Source organism: Crocodylus siamensis, chromosome 3 (genome assembly GCF_052110815.1).
Source record: "Crocodylus siamensis isolate JL-2025a chromosome 3, ASM5211081v1, whole genome shotgun sequence".
NCBI classification, from domain to species: Eukaryota; Metazoa; Chordata; order Crocodylia; family Crocodylidae; genus Crocodylus; species Crocodylus siamensis.
Genome location: NC_143397.1, coordinates 210,259,871 through 210,280,085, shown reverse-complemented (window position 1 = coordinate 210,280,085; position 20,215 = coordinate 210,259,871). Strand labels below are relative to the sequence as shown.

Here is a 20,215-nt window from a genome sequence, read left to right as displayed (position 1 = left end):
GCTCTTGGAAATATAATTACTATTGTCTCTTTAAACATAGTATAAATAAGAATTATTATTCTCCCTTTAAAAATAGGGAAACAGAGGCAGAAAGATGATACTGCTTCCTAAAGCTCTCCTGACATGAGGCTAGGATTATGTTTTGGACTTATTTCTGGGTATTTGAGAAAGTTTCCTGCAATTATTCTTTACTATGCATGGTCATACTACAACAGCAGATATCATGGTATCTGGCTATCATCCCAAAAATGCCATAATCTTGCTTAAAATTAAATTTAGTCATATAATGTAACAGCTGCATAAAAATAAGAGCAAAAAAAGCTTTAAAACTCTCTTATGAAGATTTCCAGACCATCTGCCCTCCCCCAACCCCACTTACTCTTTCTAGCCACAAACTTGACACCATCTCACAGAAGAACATGGTGTTACTCATTTGTTGGAGTCCACACAGATGTAGCAAGATGCAGAACAGGCTACTGTCCTACCTCCCTTTTTTCATGCTGAACAGTGTTTAGTGGGAGAGATATGCCATGCTGCAACAAAAAAAACCCAAAAACTTTTAGAAGGAGAGCCCAAGAGCAATTATTTTGAAGTTAGCAAGAATTTCTTTTTGGACCATATCCCTTTTTGTCCTTCTAGTGCAGGGGTCAGCAACCCCCAGCACACGTGCCAAGCATGGCACACAAGGCCATTTTGCTCAGTAAACTGCTGCCAACCTGGGCTCTAAGCAGCTGCTGCCAGCCAGAGCCCAGGCTGCTCCTAGCAGGCAGCTGGGAGGCTGCAAGCCCTGCTGCAAGCAGACCAGGCTCCATGGGCCGGCTGCAGCTGAGAGGCTGCAAATAGCTGCTCCGGGCTCCAGCATGTTGGCACTCTGGCACCTTCCAAGATAGAGACTGTGGTTTTTCCAGCACTCCAGCCAAAAAACGTTGCCTGTTCTAGTGCGTCTCAAACCCTTGCAGGTTCTTACCAAATTAATCTGTTCATCACTTCAGGGTGCAGAGCATTTGTATGCAGAAGATTTTTGTCATAACAGAAACAAAAAATACCTCAATACTTAACTTAGAAAAAAAACTTGCAGTCTGGATGCTGGACTTCTGCCTGCACATCTATAGCAGAGATCTCTAATTTCAAGTGTTAACCTCCCAACATCTTTGTTGGGTAGGTCAAGCAATGTCAGGAAAAAATACTTGCTCTTTGTAGAAGTAGTAATAACCTCCTTTAATCTGTCTAATTATGTTTAAGACTGCCCCAAATGAATTGAAGGAAGAGGCCACAATTAATGTCCTGCCCTCTTCATTAAATTTTCTGATTCAATTGATTTCCTACCCAAAACAAGACTAGTAGGTAAACTTAGGATTCTCAGTAATTTTCTTCTATTAGGAGGATTTAAGAAAGATTTAGGGAGGACCAGTTGACTACAATGTTTTATAAGCTCACATATTCAAACTACCAAAAATAGAATGAACACACATGGACAAAACTAGTACAATTCCAGCCTAATTGTCATGCTTGTTTTTCAGCATGATTACTAACACTTCATTTTTTCTACTTAAAGAAAGTTTTCTGTAATGAAGTTAAATAAAACAACTTTCACAGACTATGCCTCAGTCTCTAATCCTCCCTTTTGCCAATAAAATGTTAAAAAAAAAAAAAAAAAATACACTTTAAAATTATTCTAAGTCAGGCTTCTCCCACAAGTGTTTCCTTGCAAATGTTCATTGCACAAAATCTTGTTTTATGACCATTACACCTTAAAAAACTTACTAGGCACAGCAGCTGGCCCCAGGAGTATAAGACTGTAGAGTAAAGAATTGTTCCTTCCAATCTGTTAGCAGCTTTAACCAGCAAGGCTAGACCCAGAAATACTGTATTTTCTCAAAATACAAGACAACATTTTATTCCCTATTCAACATGTTGGAAAAAGCCCCTAGTCTTGGATTAGAGTGCAAGACAGGGGACAGGCTTGGTGGCAGCAGCTCTGGTTCCTGCTCTAGTTGTCACCCGAGCTGGAACTGCCACTGCCGCCACCACTGCCACCTGGCTGGGTGGGAACTAGAGCAATCATGTGCTCCATGCCACAAGCCAAGCTGGAGCCAGAGTCATGACTGAGGATATGCATTGGTGGGTGCAGGCAGCAAGAGAGTGGGGGGGGGGGCACACACATGGGGAGTGGCAGGGAGGGTCAGGTATCAGGGGGTGCAAGTGGTGGGGGAGATAGGTGGTGACGGGAAAAGGCACAGGCATCAAGGGGTGGCCGTTAGGCTGCCTGATCTTCCCTTCTCCACCTCCCTGCTCCCTCCCCACACACACACACACTTGCTATGGCACTACCTGCTTCGCTGCCACAACATTCCCCTCTTGCTGTACTGCCAAGGGTGCAATTTTATGACAAATGTACACATCTATAACAAATGTTCTATGTATAGAATTGAATTATTGATGGGTAATCATAAATTCAAAGTCATCGTGGACTGATGTAAACAAAGTAATTAATTGAACAATTCTTACTTAAGGTTTCTGGGAGATTCTTAGTTCTTTTTTTTTTTTTTTTTTTTTTTTTAATCATGTGGCCACTACCATGGAGATTGATCTTCAGGCATTAAAGAAAGTAGGCGGCCAGCCAAAGTAAAACAAAAAGATTAAACCATAACAAACTACAAAAGAAAAAAAACCCAAAACTCTTATCACTTATTGGTAAATTGGTACATTGAGTGGCACAGAAAGATTTAAAATTCAAGAAACCACCTTAACAGCTGACAGCTCTACATCCATCCACTCTCTCAGTTCTAATCCTCAAAAGGGAATTTACAAAACACTTTTCTAGATGGAGCTGCAAACTTGACTTCATAAATCTACTGGATACAAACGATCATGGACAAAATATAGACATTGGATTTATGGCACATTATAACCTGCCTGCCTTATGATGACCCCAGGAAACTCATCTCCATTTTACCAGCTACATTCTTTTATCACCAGTTCAACAATCCCCCCCACCATCCATCTTCCACCTATTGTCTCTCATCCCTCTGACCCTCACTGCCACACATTTGCATTTTCACAGAACTACATTTTGCCTGCTGGTTTCTGTTCTACCCAGGAAAGCACATAAGTCACTAGCTGAATCTCCTTGTCCCTGAAGAAGGGTGTGTTTGTGCCCCAAAGCTTGCAAAGAATAAAATTTTCCAACTATTTAGTTGGTCTAATTAAAGATAATCACATCTACCCAAAGAACCTTGTCTGCTTACCTCAATTCATGTATTCAGCTCTCAGTTTCTGTAGAAATTTTAAAAGTTGTTTCTGTAATTTATTAATCTAGAGGTCTTCAAAGGTCATAAAAAGGCAAGACAATTATGGTGACTGAATGCCAAAATATCATACCTTTTTAGGGCAGCTTTGGGTCTTTTCAAATAAATGCCAGTACAAGTTATTTGTAATAATCATACCAACCAAAATCTGTTTCATATGAAAATCTCCATATTTTAAATGTATACCATGTTTCTTTTTATGTAATTAACAGTTCAATGAAGGTCAAGACACTGAAATTACCTTTTTGTCACTTAAAAAACCTCACACATTAATTTTATGTTAAATTAATCTAATGAAAATCAAAACCACAGGACTTCACTTTCATTTAGTGATATTTGATAGCATTTCACTTACCCATCTGAACACTATTTATCTGATCTCACTGACTGAGTTCCCAACCTAATCACCAGAAATGCAAGAGATAGATGAGTCTGGTTTCATAACAACATTGTTATGTTCTGAGCCTGTTGCATTTATGTTCCTCTTTCTTTCTGATACTATACCGCATAAAGTTCCAAATATATAAGCTTTTTTTACATATATGAAAAATGGTTCAGAAAAATCAAAGATCTACTGTACATCTCCTTTGAAACTCTGAAAAGCCACTTACTGAAAAATGTATTCCGTCTTTTTTCAAATAATTGAAACAGGATTTTCATTTCTTATTAAAGAAAGCCTATAGACAATGGTACACACACAAAAAAAGCTTTCTTCAGTATTATTTCACTTTCCTAACATTTCTACTGTAGAAAAAGCATACAGAAAGGTCTTGTATGTCCTACACTTCTATAGACTCTTCTAGAGCATAAATGTTAGAAAGGAAGCAAATGTTATATGCATAGTATTTGAACTTCCTAATTATTTCTACTCCTTGACAGGATCAAAATAAGCACTTCAGGTAGGGTTAGTTTCAGTACAGACTACTGCTAACTTAAATGGCCATCAGAAAAAGCAGGTTTATCATTGCAGCGCTGTCCCAAGCTCCATGTATAATCACTTATTTCCATGAAAGGGCGAACTTCTGAAAGATTTGGTCCCCAGCCTTTTAAGGAGTGGAACAAAGAGGACCAGCAAAAACAACTCTGAATTTTGGTCCTCTTCCCACAATAGATAATGGAAGTGGATCTAAGCCACACCACCTCAAAGCCATAAGCCTACCAAATGGGAGCTCCAATTTTGAGACTAGGAACTACATCAACTAATCTCCAGAAGCTAAACTATTAGTTCTTATGAAAGAAGATACGCCACGAGCAACTAGAATACAAAAAAAAAAAGGTCTAAATACAGTAAAAGTTTAGGTCAGTAGAATAAATTAGGGCAGGTTGACCAGGGTACCACCAGTGCAGGGTGCTGACTTTGAGGGGGTGCCAGTATATCCCCCTCCCACCCTTTCCAGAAGCTTTTGCCATGGCAGGCACTGTCTTACCATAGGAGGGCAGGCCAACAACCCCATTCCCAAAAAAAGTGTATGGGTTGGTGGGGTGGAGAGGAAGATCAAATGATGCTCCAGAAGGCATATCCCTGCTCCCAGGGATTGGTGGGGAGGTAGGCAAACAGGGCATCAAGAGCAGCCTCTGTGGATCCCACACCTCTGCCTGTCCTTCAGTGGCAATGGGCAGAGCCCATGCTGCTACAGCAGCAAGTAGCAGACACTCAAGTAAGAAGAGCCCTAGTAGGCAAGACTCCTTCCCCTCCCCCCCCATCCCCCACCCATCTACTTGTCAACATAATTTCCCCACCCCATGTGCTGAAAGAACTTGCTACACTTCTGGTTTAGGCGATGAATCCCCAAAAAGAAAAAAAATATCTAGTAGAGGAGGTTTTGCCTTTTGCAAGCAAAAGAAAGATATGAATATTCATGAAAACCACTACCACTTAGGTATTTTCCATTTAAAATGATTCAGTATTTTCAAGGGTCCTGTCTTGCTCCCAAACAAATTACCAGCAAAACTACCTTTAAAAACTTAATGAAAACTGAAACCAGACCCCCAAAAACCTTAGGCAATACTAAAACACTGTTGCAGCTCGTCTGACATTGACAACTTAAGGCCGAGCCTCCCTAACCCATCTGTATAAGGTATAACTCACGGAAGTCTCTCTCACCCTTCACCAACACTGAAAGAACATGGCCCCAAAACAGAGCTCAACATATACTTTTTAAATGCCTGTTTCCTCTCTATATCTTCTTACATAAAAAGATACTAGTAATAAGGCCAATTTGATTTGAATTTGATGGAAACATGGATGCCAATACAGTTTTTAGATTTCTCCTCCATCTGTTACTGTACTCAGTACAACATCAATACATTTTAATACTAGGTATAAGAACATGCAATTTCTCTTACATTACTGCAACTTATCTTACATTACTGTTCCTCTTGTACTATTTGTTGATATGAGTCCTGTGGCTGATGAGTTTTTATCCCTGATGATTTGGCTTGGTAACAACACTGTTGTCTACTTTCATTATAAGATCTCCAGTGTCTGTTTTTACTGTAATAAGGTAAACAGTATTGGCTAATGTGTTTCAAGTACTATGGAACTGAAATTCTCAGTAGGTGCCTTTGATGCTATACTTCAAGACTCCATTTACAGGATAGCAAACAATAGGAAATTAGAGTCCTCCTAACTGGTCCCTTAGTAACACTTAAGAGTTTGTTTCCTAATCTGAACAGTTCATTTACTTTGTTCATTTTTAAATGGGCGATTGTTCTATAAAATGCCAAGGTCAGTATTACAATAAGAGGAAATAAATTTAACAGCTTTTAACACCATTTACTTCCTTCATACTGCAGAGAATGTGGCATTATGAGCTAAAAATACAAGTTTCATTCAAACAGATATTTTCTGCTTTAATGCTTGACTTTCTGTGCATAAGTAACCTTTAACGTTGTGAAAAATTTCTGTGGTAAAATTGTCTCGCTAAATAAATAGAGGGTTTTTTTGTTTTGTTTTTTTAATATATGAAAGATACATGTCATGTTACCAAAAAGATTGCAACCTGTCCTGTAAAGGTTTATTGCTGGAAAAAAGAGTTTGTGTTGTTGCAATTTATTACTACCATTGTGATACTGGTGGCAAGTGGTGTTATTCATTAAAGTCTAGAAAATAAACTTCTATCAATTTGAGATAGTAATACTATTCCCCATTTTTAAGGATCGATTCTGCATCGTAATATGGCACAAATTGCTATACTTTGTAAAACAAAAACCATCACTTGCCACTGGGGTGGTGAATGCCAAAAAACAAAACAATAAAACAAGTAAGAGATGGCAGGGTTGTACTCCTCAAAACTAAAATATGGAACAAATTAAAGGGTTACATGCTCCCCTTTAAGGACAAAAATACATAAATTAATTTTTGAAACTCTAACATGAGATAACATTGCGGCCTAGAGCTTTGCCTCAGCTATAATAGGCCTTGGGACAGAAGTCAAATACTATTTACAGAGTGATTAGGGAAAAAGAAAAAAAGGATTCTTTATAGATAGATAAATCCATCTACTCTTGAACTTTCCTTAGAATCATCTGATGCCAGATGTAGTCAGATACAAGAGACTGGATAGATTTCCAAACTAACTAACTAACTAAATAAATAAATAAAATCATAGCAAGGCAATTTGCATGTTTCTCAGTCCTCTCCTGACTTTCCTAATACTTTCTTTCTAGCAATATGTTTTGGTGTGCCAGAATTTCAGTCACAGTGTCCCTGTAACATGTTGTTGCAGTGGAGAATTCCCTAACAAGTGATGTTAAGGAAGTGAAACCCTGAGAGATGCCCCCGACTAGAGACTGGGGGCAGGGTGCAGACACCATTCAGCTACCTGGGGCCTGGGACCGACTTGCAGGGAGGACCAGTGGCAACACGGACCAGAAAATGCCAAGTACCGCATCCACCCAGTTTACCAGTTTGTGCTGGCTGCAGATCTGTGATTCACATTGACCTGAGTGTGCCCCACACCAGCAAAGGAGAAAGAAAGACCCAGGACCATGGCAGATGAAGTATGGAGCACAGCTGCAGTATGTCCTGGCAGGAGCAAAGTGAGCAGAATAGGAGCTTGCTTGCCATACTAGAGGCTTGTAGGAGCCTCTAGCCCTAAGGACCCAAGCCCCATGGGAGGTAGCAACCAGCACCATGGGAGAGGGCCCAGAGAGACACTTCCTTCCCCAGTGGAACCACAAGCAGTGACTGAGTTCATTCTGGGAAGGGAGGCAGGGCATGTTACTGTTTTGAGCTTGGCAGTCCTTATTGTGTTTCAATTAAAAGGTACACTGGACTGGCCCCACCGGTTGCTGATACGGAAAGCTAAAAATAACTGGTGTTGCGGGCTGAAGCATTAAGTCCAGCCTGGTAACCCCCCTAGAGAACTGAGAAAAAAGGGTGCGATTTACTGGTGTGCTTCAGAGCCAGTAAAAAAGGTTGGCATTATTAGGCAGTGCCAAGAGGGTGAAAGGCCCCGGGCACCCTGCACAGAGCTTAGGGATGGACTTCTTGCCAGTGGACTCCATAGCATAGACCAATAGGAGGTTGTAGCAGTGCTAAAAAAAACAAAAAAAACCCCAAGAAGTGTAGTCACCCCAGGGTGGCACAAATCCAGGTGCTGCTGGATGAGACATTTCCAAAGCTGGAGAAGACTTTTCAACCAGTCAGGACTATAAACTGTAACTGAGCATGGCTAATTGAGTCACCCACTTGCTGCACCATCTTTCCACCAAATGACTGGCAGCTTGGCAATCCTGTAAGATCTGGGTGGCACATGGATAGGGTGAAAGGGGAGGAAGAGCCCCAAGGGCCAGCAACTCAAGATACTAGTGAGAGCCAAATATCAATAACCAAGAATCCTCCCTGTCTCCTCAAAAGATCAAAATGTGGTGGGTGAGTTGGAGGGTGTGCCTTACAAGTAAGAGAGAGAGGAAGTCAAGCCATCTGTCCCCAAGAACTGGCACTCAGATGGGAATGTCCAGTCCTGATGTAAAAAAAACCAAGCAGGCCATAGCTATCCACAGTATGAACTGGCAGGAAAGAATTTTGGGAGAGGAAATTTGTGAGGCTCTTGTCTCATAAATTTTGTCCTATCATTCAGTATATTGCTTCACTGACACTGTTTACTTTCCTTTACTGCACTTTACTTCTCTAGAGTAAGGTCTGTAAATCTTTCTTAAAAATTCTGTATAAGCCAGGTTTGTCTCATGGATTGTGTGCGAGAGAATTACTGTGCCAAGCACGATAGAAAATATTTTCTATGTACACATCCTTAAATTTTTCAATTAGAATGCTTCTGTAACAACGTGGTCTCAAAAAGGTTTACTCAGAGAATTAAACAACTTTGTTTTATCCACCCTATTTTGTGAGCAGGAGTTTTGCCCACATGTTGTGACGCTGTCAGATAAAAAGTTGATGTCTGCAGTACTGCAGGTAGGATACTCTGTTACTTAAGCAGTCACTTTGCAAGAATTCCATGAAAATAAAGTACCATAGTAAGATCTGTAACATTCAGACCTGTCTTCTGCAGGTCGGTAGATCAAGATTCTCAGTTGCTTCAAGACCTTCTGGTCTCAAGTGATCCATTGACTCGTGACTTGAGGACAGGAGTCTTTCAAATGAGAAATCTCCCCACTAAGCATGGCCACCACCAATTACTAATTTGTGCGTAAGCACAAACACACTAGTCTGTTGAATATCTTATAAAAAAAAAAAAAAGTGACCCTCAATAGAAGATATGTACTCATGTATGACACCATTTCAAGGCTCTTAGTGATCCAGGGCCTTCAGAGATGGTCTTAAAAAGACATTTGGGCAAACTAACATTGCCAGAAGGTGATTAACGACATTCTAAAAAGCATCTAAATAGATTAGGGGCCTAACATGCATTTGTATAATAAAGAGAGAGATTAAAAACAGCAAATGAAGTAAGTGGACTTAAGTACTTAATCTAATTCAGGGGTGTCAAGCATTTAGTGTTGCAGGCCAGATGAGTGGCATGAAACCAGTCCATGGGCATGCAGTGCCTACCCCAGACCAGCCAGAGCCGGCGCTAGATCCGGTGTGTGGTACAGGTCCTGAACTGGCCTCCCTGTTTGGTGCTATGTAGAGTGCAGGTCCCAGAGCAGGCACCACATATGGCACATGTCCCAGGCTCCGTGTGCAAGGCCAGTTCAGAGAAATCTGCATGTGGTACTTGGGTCAACTTGAGACCCAAAGCCAGCACCAGGGCTCTGCAAGCTGGACCTTTGACACTCCTGATCTAATTCAGCAAATATTTTTAAATATTCTACTTCAACATTTTTCTGCATCTAAATTCTGTTGTTAAGTACTTTTATCTTTGTGCTATCCTGATGTGCAATAAGCATCTTCAGGTACCTTTGCAAATGGAATTTAAGGGTCCAAGGGACAGATCTAAAAAAGGATTTGGGAGTCTGGCAGAATGTAAATATCCACTTTAGGCACCCAAATCCAACATTTCAATCCTAAAAACTTTGGCTCAGCTGCTGTCCAACCTTGGGAGCATCCAAATTCCATAGACATTCAATTTACAACTTCAAAAATCACCCTAGTACCCACTGTTCTGCTTCTCTGAACACATACAGTTGCATCTTGGATAAATATCCAACACTTCTTTCATGCCTATGCTTTGTCAGGACCCAAAAACTAGGTGTTTTGCTGCACTGGGGTACTCAATATAGTGGGTAACACTTTGAACATACCCCAACAGGATCAGGACCTGAAAGAGGCCATCCATTATTTTTTAAACTAGGAGGTAGGATATTGGATGGATGTGGCAGTTCTAATGGTTAGGTCACTTACCCAGAATGGTACACCATGCCGATTTTCTTCTTCTGCTTGAGGGCCGAAATCCACATTTCACTTCCCAGATGCATTCCACAATCATTTAACTATGAATTATTCTGGCATCAGGCATTCCCTGCCCATCCTTTCCAAGCAATTCTATTGTATATAAAAAAAAAAGTGAAGATTCACTGGGCCAGAGCATGCCTGCACATATGAATAACAGAGTATCCTAGTTGTTAGGACTCACATGGAAGGGGATAAATCTTGAGTTCTAATTTCACTCTAGGAACTAAATTTCAGTATTTTTTTTTTTTAATATTAAAAGGAGTCATAAATTATGTTCATTGACAGTCTTTGTTCCAAGCCATTCAACCCAAGGTTCAAGGTGCTTTCCTGCAGCTCTAAATAAGAGTGCATAAGCCTTAGAAATAATGGAACATTTAGTACCACCAGTACTGCGCTAGTACTAAGCAGCAGCTTGTTGTGTGTGCTGGTTTGTGGTTCCCTTTCTGGGCCATCTTACTCTTCCCATTCATTGCATATAAAATCTGAGTACCCGACACATTCTGAGGGGCAGGTACCCAAACAGTGTGTTGTGGTCCCTTCCTGGATCTAACCTGAATTTACCATAACTCATTTTGTTTTTTCTTCCCTTTAGCTACCAAACATTAGTCCTTCGTGTTCCCTGCAAAAGGTTTCTCAATTGACAAAATATGATGCCTCAAATCTGATGTTCTCTTTTAAGTGAATTCACATCTGGGGAGAAAAGGTAAAAGGTAGAGGAGCTAGGGAAGCAGAAGCCATAAACAATCACTGATAAAAAGTGACTCGTGACTGCAAGTAATAAAAAAAAAAAGTAAGAACAAAACCCTAACCGTCTTAAAAACTTTAAAAAGTTCTTACAGAAATTATGTCACTGGCAGTTTACAGCTTCAATTAAATGGCAGGGAATTCATTTCAAGCAAAGATGTAGTTTTTTCCTGCAGAGTGCATTTCAATTTCTACACAACCTCAAATAGCTCCAAGTTGTGAATTCCTAATCATTGAATCCAATATTTTTCAATCATCAGCATAAATGGGAATTCAGATTTTTGCACTAGCTGTAATATACCATGTTACAGGGAACACACTCATAAAAAGGAAAGTACGTTCATGCTCTGGGTCTGAATTTTAATAAAATAATTTTGAAGAAAGAACGTTTGTTATGATGATAGTTGTTTCCCTTTCTACATTGGACTGAACTGTTAAATAAGATCAGATTGCAGGACTACCAAAAGGTATCCTTCAACAAGCTAAAATGTTAATTGCCAACTAAATTATGTAAAATATTCTATAAAAAAAACAAAACAAAACAAAACAAAAAATCAAAGTTTCCTTATCATCAGATTTGCTATAAATTTAACAGGCTTTTCTATGTTCATCACAAAAGCATCTTAGGAGGAGAGTCAGAGGCACAAAATAAAGATGACTTTTACGGTTGTTTTTAATGTAGCCATAAAATTATAGTATTACTTCCCTATTAATATACTTCACAGTAAACAGCTTCCACAAGCTGAATAAAGAGCAAAGGCTTTTTGTGACAGCATTTCACCACCTAAATGTAAAGAAGGATAAGTTATAAACACAATTATGTAAGAGATTTGTAACATAAAACAAGACTTTTCTCAGGTGAAACTTGCACTGGATTCAGTTCTAATGTATGATAGTTAAATTTTAGATAAAACATGCTATATGAACTTGACTTTATCCATATGTAATGGTTTTGTCATGTCTACAGGACTTCATTCCTGCATGGAAAAAAAAAATTCACAGAAATTAAAATAAGTAAAGCACAAATATAAAAATGCTAGTATGTAGGGGAGTATTTTTCCCCTATTCATAATGAACATGGAATGAGAGCTCTTAAGCTGTTCATAATATTTCTTCTGGCAATCTAACTCCTAAAATTGTTGGAGACCATCACTTATCTTTAATTTTTATTAAACAGTGTGTATACTTCATGCTCTTGTTGTTTGGTTATAAAATTCTTATACCTCTCCTTATTTCATCCTAAGTCAGGTACAGTAAAATAACCAGGGCTCAAACATGCCTGAATTGATAGGGAATGTTAGAGGAATCAAAAGAAGCAGAAAAGAGAAGCCCTATGTCACTTTGGGGTTGCAATCCCACATGCTTAAGTTTTAAGTGTATGATAGCCCCATTAAGATTAAAAAGATAATATATGATGAATTCAATTGAAATGTATGGGATAACTCACATGTTTGAAGTTAACCCATAGATAAACCTTTACAGCAATGTGGGCAAGTTTTACAGGACAGGGCCACTAAGCACTTTAGTGGCTAGAATGCTTTCAATAGCAGTCTGAAACCACAGTCCACAAATAGCATTTATTTTATGCTAAAAGTATCTTGGGACGTTGTTTTAACTTTTAATTTTGCTTTTAGAACATTTTTCAGATTTTTGTTTTCATTGCAGCCATGTTAAAAATACTTAGCTAAGGATCAGCTATAATTATACAGAAATTTAACAAAAGCAAATATTAGCTGACTATAGCATTTGAAAAAATGTGGACAGAGATGAAAAATGGTAAAGTTCTTGTGTGGTATAGGTTCCTCTAAACAACTAGAGCATTTGGTACACATTCAGTAGAATAAAGAAGTCACATTGATGGTGTTCAACCATTGCTAATCAGTCTGTGCTATTAATTAAAAGCTAATGACCTGAATCTTTCCGTCATTGACAACATGTGGTTTATAATTACAAAGGAATTTAAATTAACGTGGCTATAGTAATACTGAAAGGGCAAAATCTCAACAGAAAATATGTTTACTCAGAGAATGATTAAATAAGTTATCATAGCAGTGTCTTTATTCAATAAAGTAAACCTCTCCAGAGCTCAGTGTGGTTGATCAGCACTATGCAACAGAGTTTATTTGGTTCCACCACAAACACTTTTGTTGAATTTTTAGCGTGTATGCTGCAGATGCTGCTAGAGAATTTAATACGTCATGGCATAAGTGGCCACCAGTTCATAAATGTCATCTTAATTAACTTTTTAATCTAGCAATATTCAATGCGGCTGTTCTAGTCCTGAAGTGCTATGAACATAATTCTTTTCCATATTAATATTTATATTGGGTCAAAACAAGAGCAACTGGCCCTGACAATTTTTTGCAAGAAATATGATATGCAATACCAAATTTATTCAAATATAAAAAGATAACCCTGAATACAAAAGGACCCTCCAATAACTGGGTTCTATGTATGGAAAAAAAATGTATAAATTCTTATCATTTTTCAGGTGCGGAACCTAATCAGAGTGTTGTCTTGGATTCATCCCTTTCCCACTGTTACAGCAGGAGAAAAAGAAATAAAAATAAAAATAAAAGTTTAGTGGGGGGGAGGGGTGGGGAAAAAATAAATCAGGTGGCACTCTTGCCCTGCCAACTTCTTCACCCTTCCTTCCTCCCTCCCATTACTGTTAGAGCCTTCTGAGGCTCTGTGCATTCCCCAAACACAATGTGGAAGTGAGCCGCATGGGAAAGTAAAGGCACATATGGGGTGGTGGGAGGGGACAGATAGAAGGGCAGAAACTGCAGAGGGGATCAGGAGACTACTGTGGTCTAACTCTGGTCCCAATGATACCTGCTATACATTTCAGCACAGGTACTCCATACACACACACACACACACACACACACACCTTTTGACTTCCAGGTTTGTACCTACTGCCAGAGCAAAATTTCATATGTATGCTGATAACACAGACAGTTAGATCTGAACATGCGCAGACAAGCCTAGCAGGCGGAAAAATTCTACTGCATGCCCAGCATGTGCCCCCTGCTCAACCCCAAGGCTTGTCAATCAAGACTGCCATAACGCACATGCTCAGTTTACTCAGAGCATGAGGTAATTGGACTAGAAATTTCTATGAAGCGAGCAGCCCGATTGGCCACTAAATTCATATAAAAGGCTTGTGAACCCTACCCCCGGGGGGGGGGGGGGGGGTTGCGCGTGTGCTGGAGGAGAGACTGTGAGCAGAGGCTGCCTTTGCAGGACTGTCTCACAGGGAGAGAACAATCCTTAGAGCAGGGGCTACTCCTAAGAAGGGCTTCTAGCCCACTGGTCTCTTCCTTGCTGCAATTTCGGCTATCCGATTCCTCTTCATTTCCTGTCTTGATCTTTCGGCTACCGGACTGATTGTGACACCGACCCTGACCATGATTTCGATCAATCCGACTTACTGAGATCACGGCTTTACCTCATCGTACCCAGCACTGACCTCAGCATCGTTATCTATCAACTTTGGCATTGATTCCATTTTGGACTGGCGTCACAACGTGTTACAGTTTTGTTGTTCGTATCCCTTAATGAGCTGTTGACCAGCCCTGGGACTTAAGGAGTGGGCAGCCGCCCCTATCCGTCACGGGATAGATAGCAAGGGCTCACTCCGGAACCCCGTGGGCCCACAGACTCCTCTGTGGTTCATTTTGTTAGCACTGTAACCGAAGCAAACTTTCTACCTACGCTACAGAAGTGTAAGTAAATAAAATGCAACCATTTTTTAAACCGCACGATTCCCGCGTACTGCTCAGACTCCTTGCCACTAATCCCGCCTGTTCTGTATACCCTCGGCCCACCGTGACCTTGGGGTCTTTATTCCCCGACACCTACCTATATAGAGTACAAACTGTGCATGATATTATTCCAGAGCCAAAAGTCTCACCATTTACCAAATAGGTCCCCTTGTGCTGGGCCCCAGAGTCAACAGCATTTCAAACCATGGTGACCCCATAGTTCAGCAGTATTCAGTATGTGTGCATCTTCCACATACCCCTCCCTCCCCCAAAGGATCCATAAAAGCTAATGATTCCCTGTCATGAAAGGAACTGGGTGCAATTGTCACAAGTCCTGGGACCCTCCAAAAATGTATATACAGATGAGGTTCAAGGTTGCCTGGTTTGAATCCACCCCAGAGAGCAGGCAGGGCACACTAACTGCATGTGACAGTCTGAAACAGGGGCAACAGAGCCTCTTAGCTACACAGAAGTTTAGTAATGTTTGCCAGACATTTAAGAGAGTCATGAAGAAACAGCAATCATTGGAAAAAGGGAAAGCAAGGCAAAGCTCAGCTGTGGAAGTTAAGAGGAAGTCAAAATATGTTTGATGTAGTAGTTCACAAAAGACCTGAAAAAGAGAGTTGGCACTGAGAGGGACTGAGCACAAATGGGTAATATATCTTACTCAGATGGGCTGCACTAACCTAGCCTCGTGGAAGTTTCCCCCATCAGCATTTTCTCAGCATCTCGGGCTAAGATCAAGTGATCAGCTGAAAGCCTGATCAGTGCCTTAAAAGGGCAGAGAAAAGGGATCAATGGAGCATTAGAGGGAAACCCAAAGCTGAAAACAAATGGCAGTAGCAGCAAGTAGTGAAGAAGTGGAAGTGAAATGAAGAGAAAAAGAAAAGAAGTCTAGAGACTGATGGAGAGTGGGCAAAAAGGTGCAGAAGCAGAGAAGAAAGATGAAGATAGCAGCAACAGCAGAAGTAGCAACTACAGAGTCAGCAGCAAAAGGGGTGATAGGGAGATGAACAAGGCCAGAGGGAAAACAGAAGCAGAGGAGAAAGGGGGTGGGGAGTGGGAACAGCATGAGAAGGTATGTTGGACAAGAGCCAGAAAGCAGCAGGATCACAATGGAGTGCTGGCCCACTGGGAGCAGCATGGTGCAAAGACAGAAAATGCACCAAGAGATATGTCATAGAAGATCAGAGACTGTGGGTAAAAAGCAATAATTAAACCAGTGACAAGATGCAGATGGGATGGGATGGATGATGAACAGATACAAGTTCATAGGAAAGGCACCATCTGAGATACAGAAAGTGCAAGCAGAACATCTCACTAGCCCGCTTGCTTTCCAAAACAGAAATCTTGGGAGTTTACTTACTAGAACAGTAAATACATTGACAATTTATTGGTATGAACATTTTTGAAAGAAGTATATGGAAAGGAATGTGGGAGGGGGAAATTAAAAGGAATAAAGTTTATAGTGGGGGGGGAAAAAGAGTCAAGGGAACAAGTGATTATAGTAGGAATGTATACAGATTTATTAGAGACAGAAGACATAGAAAGGCAGATGGAATTACATGTGCAAAGAGTAGAGTAATGTGTTTAAAAGAAAATGTGGGACTAATATGGTATTTGGATAGAGTCACAGGAGGCATGAGTTGTGTTGAGAGTAAACAAAGGGGAGCTCAGGTGGTGTGCAGCAACTCCCATACATGATCCAGCTGGGGTCCCACTAGACTTTTATAGTATGCCATGGGCACTCAAAGGAATGCAGCAAAAATGTGTCAAGGAGGAAAGCATGTCTGCAGTGTCCCTTCATGGTACATTACAGACGTGAACACAAGGGGTATATATATCTCTGCAGAGTGCCAGAAATCCCTAAAATCCACTCACTGTGGGGGAAAGAGACATCTATTCTGTAGGTGTCCAAAACCCTATGCAAGCAAGGTCAGACCCCACTAAGCATAAAATCAGAAAGGGACAGGGCAGGGGGGGGAAGAGGGTAAGAGAGTGAAGGGGAAAAAGTGGATGAGACCCTGTAGGAGAAAGGAAGGAGAAAGAGGGGAGTATAATATCTATAAAAGTAAGGCAGCTCAAGAAGAAAGCAGAAGAAAGCCCAGACAGAGGTGGGGAAGGAGGAGAAAGCAGAAGAAATGGAGGTGGGGAAAAAAAAAAAATCCGGAGTCAGCGAGGGGAAGAACATCCCCCCCCCCCCCACACACACACAGGAAGGAAGAAAAACACAGGCAAAAGAAACCTGAAAATGAGGGGAATGAGTCAGAGTCTGAGCCAGAGAGTCTCAGATTCCCTGCCCTTAACTCCTGTGAGCTCCAGCTGGGAGTGGTGAGCTGGGAGGCAAGTGGCAGAGGCAGGAAAATGAAAGCTTTCCTGAATGCAAAGGCAGTCAGACAGCTTGCAAAAGCAACAGGCATGGAAGATGAGGTGGGGGAGAACTCAACCATGGTGAGCAGCACCACTGGCAAATCTTAAAAGGAACAGACTCTTTTAAAAACAAAGCATAATGGCATTACATCATAGCATCTATTAAATGTCAGGAGCATACTAACAAAGAAAAAGAGATGGGAACAGATCAAACCAATGTTAAAATAAAGTAAGGGAAGATAATGCCTACAAAAATGTGGAATACCAGGAGGAAAGGATTATAAAACACTTGGAGAAAAGGTGAACACAGGGACTGTCCTGGTGGTCAGGGACGAATAAGAAACAGAGTGGCTGGTGTGGCAATGCTATTCAAGAATCAAGAGGTGAAGGCAAAGCAAGTGGAAGACCTCATCAGTGGCAGACTGCTGCAAATGATAGCATCAGTCAAGGAAGAAGAATTAGAAGCTCTCAACATGTATGCACTAACAGAGCAGGAGGAGAGGAAGGCTCTGCTTAGAAAGCTAGCAATTTCAGACCACATAAATTGGAAAGGCCACAGGGAGATCACAGATAATAGTAGGGACTTCAAATACACAATAGAAGCAGGAGACAGAACAGGAGAAGGAAGAGATGAAAATTCTGAGAGTTCATGAAGATTGTTAGCAAATAAGAGTCACTTAGAGAAGTGTGAGCAAGGGAGAAAGTTTTCACTAGGACAGATCCCAGTGGAAAGAACCAACTTTGTATTTGTATGAACAGAGACACAAGGAAGAAAGAAACAAATTGTAGCATTTAGTGATGCTGTATGATGAAGGTGGAACTAAGTTGTGGTAAGAGCCCTGTAAGAGGAAGGGAGCATGGAAGTTAAATGGGTGACTGCTACAAGATGTATGCTTGATCTCCACCCCTCATTCTATCATGAGGAGACAGAACACTGAATATTTTTTAAGAGCATTAGAGAATGGTGAATAATGGTGAAGAGGACAGGAGAATTCTTCAGGAAGGAAGGTTGAAGAACCACAGGGAAAGAATGAAAGAGCTGAGCGAGCTGAAAAAGAAAGATTTATAGTGCTAATATTGCTATATTGTATATTGCTAATGGAAGCTGCAGAAGGAAGAACTAGAAGAAACAAGGCAAGAGATAGAAAGCTGGTCTAAAAGAAAAAATTAGAGGAAAAATGTTTTTAGCACAAGCACCCTGGGTGGGAGAAAATGACGCATGGTCCCAATAATTTTTCAGCTAGGAGTGAAGACAGCAAAAGAAGAGCTAAAAGCAGTCTGGGAAGAAGGTGGGTGGCATCTAGGTAGAAAAGGAGGAGGAGGTATTCATGAAACCTTATTGCCTGCAAGAGCTATATCAGAAGGATGAAATGGACAAGAAGATGAAGATTTTACTAGAAGAAACTGAGGAGAAAGAAGAGCAGGAAGCAAAGAAGACGGAAGAAAAGCAGGAGTTTTTAACCCCCTTTCCCCCAGGGGAGAGAGGAAAAAAAAAAAAAAAACACAAACCAACAACAACAACAAAAACCCACCAGGACTGCCTATGGAATTTTATGGAGATGTCTTGGGCATAGGTAGGGAGGACATAGTGGAAGTTTTCAAGGGAATAGCAAAAACATGAGAAGCAGGGCAAAATTTAAGAGGCATTGTGGTGTTACTCCAAGTAACAGGAGAAGGAATTTCTGAAAGCTGATTACACGCCTTAATATGGACTATGAAGTTAATGGGCAAAATGCCGGCTTTGAGCGCAAGGAAAAGCCTCCAGAAGATAATGTGTGAAGACCAAGTATACACAGTACCAGGTAGAAGGATCTCCAAAGGGATTAGAGTGATCAGAGAAACAGTCCCACATCCAAAAAAGGAAAACAAAACACAGTTATAGCAAGCCTAGATTTAGAAAAGGCATATGACAAAATGGATCACAATTACATATTTGAAGTGCTAGGAAAAGTGGGGTTCCCAGATAAATTTGGTGTCAGATAAAAGCTAATATATAGAGAAGCAGGGAGTCAAAGTCCAAATTAATGGGCATCTAAGCTGGGCTTTTAAAATCCATACAGGGGTGAGACAAGGGTACCCCCTGTTGCCACTATTATGTTTGTGCAGCATGGAACCATTAGCACAAAGATTAAGAAAAGAACAAGTCATGAGTGGAGTAAAGTCATGGGAGGAGGAAAGTTAAAATGCATATTACAGATGGATGGTATAAGTGTAGTAGTAAGAGGCAAGCCTTTGAAAGGAAAAGGTGCTAAAGCATACAGAGTATGGAGAAGAATCTGTGATGAGGAATTTGCTTGGTGACAACGTTGACTTCCATTACTTGGAGCTTGACAAGCTTATCAAGGTCCCCAAGTGAGAGGCGTGGAGAAGACAATGGTGGGACATGTGTTTTGGGAGTTTACATATGCAAAGGGGGCATGAGAAAGGGTCCACCACTTTGAGCATCACATAAATAAACCTGTTGCTAGTGCAGGAGATGGTACTGTATAGACTCATACCAAAGGGACCAGACGAAATGTTATTAAAGACTTTATTAGCAAGTATTAAAAGTAGTTTATGGAAGGAAAGAAACCTCTGGATATTTACAAGGGTGTTTAAGAGAGTGATTGAAGCTGGGACTGCATGATCTGAAATGCTACAAATCAGGACAAGTAAGAAATAGGAGAAGAGGCAGGGAAGAAGTGGAGGGAAAAAAGACTGGACACACTTGTTTCACTGAACCAGAAAGGACTGATGGGAGGGGCAGATAGTCTTCAGGTGGTTACTGATGTAATTTTTTCCCCCCTATGGGGTTCTATATGAAGAGAGTTATGAAGGGTTATTTCATGGAAAACTGATGTATATTGCTTAAGGGTTTAACTCTATTTAGTTGTATGGTTTTGGATATGTAGGTTTTTTGCAATATGAAGTTTTGGTAAAACAGGATACTCGATATATAAAGCTTTGTAAGTGTAGGGTGATAAGTATGTTTTTAATAACATTTGTGAATTTAAAAGCAAATACACATACACACACAAAACAACACTGTTTCCCATTTTCCCTGAACATGGACCAGGTGTTTGATGGGCATGCTCAGCATGGGTTGCATTCAAATCAACTTTATAGGTGGTTTCTATGTCCGAGCACATGCTGCTTTTGGCAGCAGTTTAATGATCACTGCTGTATTTAAA

The 20,215-nt window shown here is 40.6% G+C and overlaps 1 protein-coding gene across 6 annotated transcripts in view; it reads right to left on the bottom strand.

Moving 5' to 3' along the window:
- The window catches only part of RALYL (RALY RNA binding protein like), a 709,413-nt gene that overhangs the window by 606,997 nt on the left and 82,201 nt on the right, over nt 1-20,215 (bottom strand). Inside the window, exon 2 of one of the 6 annotated variants that reach the window (XM_090040249.1) lies at nt 10,114-10,254. The exons of the other annotated variants lie outside the window; for them this stretch is intronic. The gene's annotated coding sequence lies outside the window, so the exon portion shown is untranslated. The remainder of the gene's footprint in view (nt 1-10,113; nt 10,255-20,215) is intronic. 6 annotated transcript variants of the gene reach the window in all.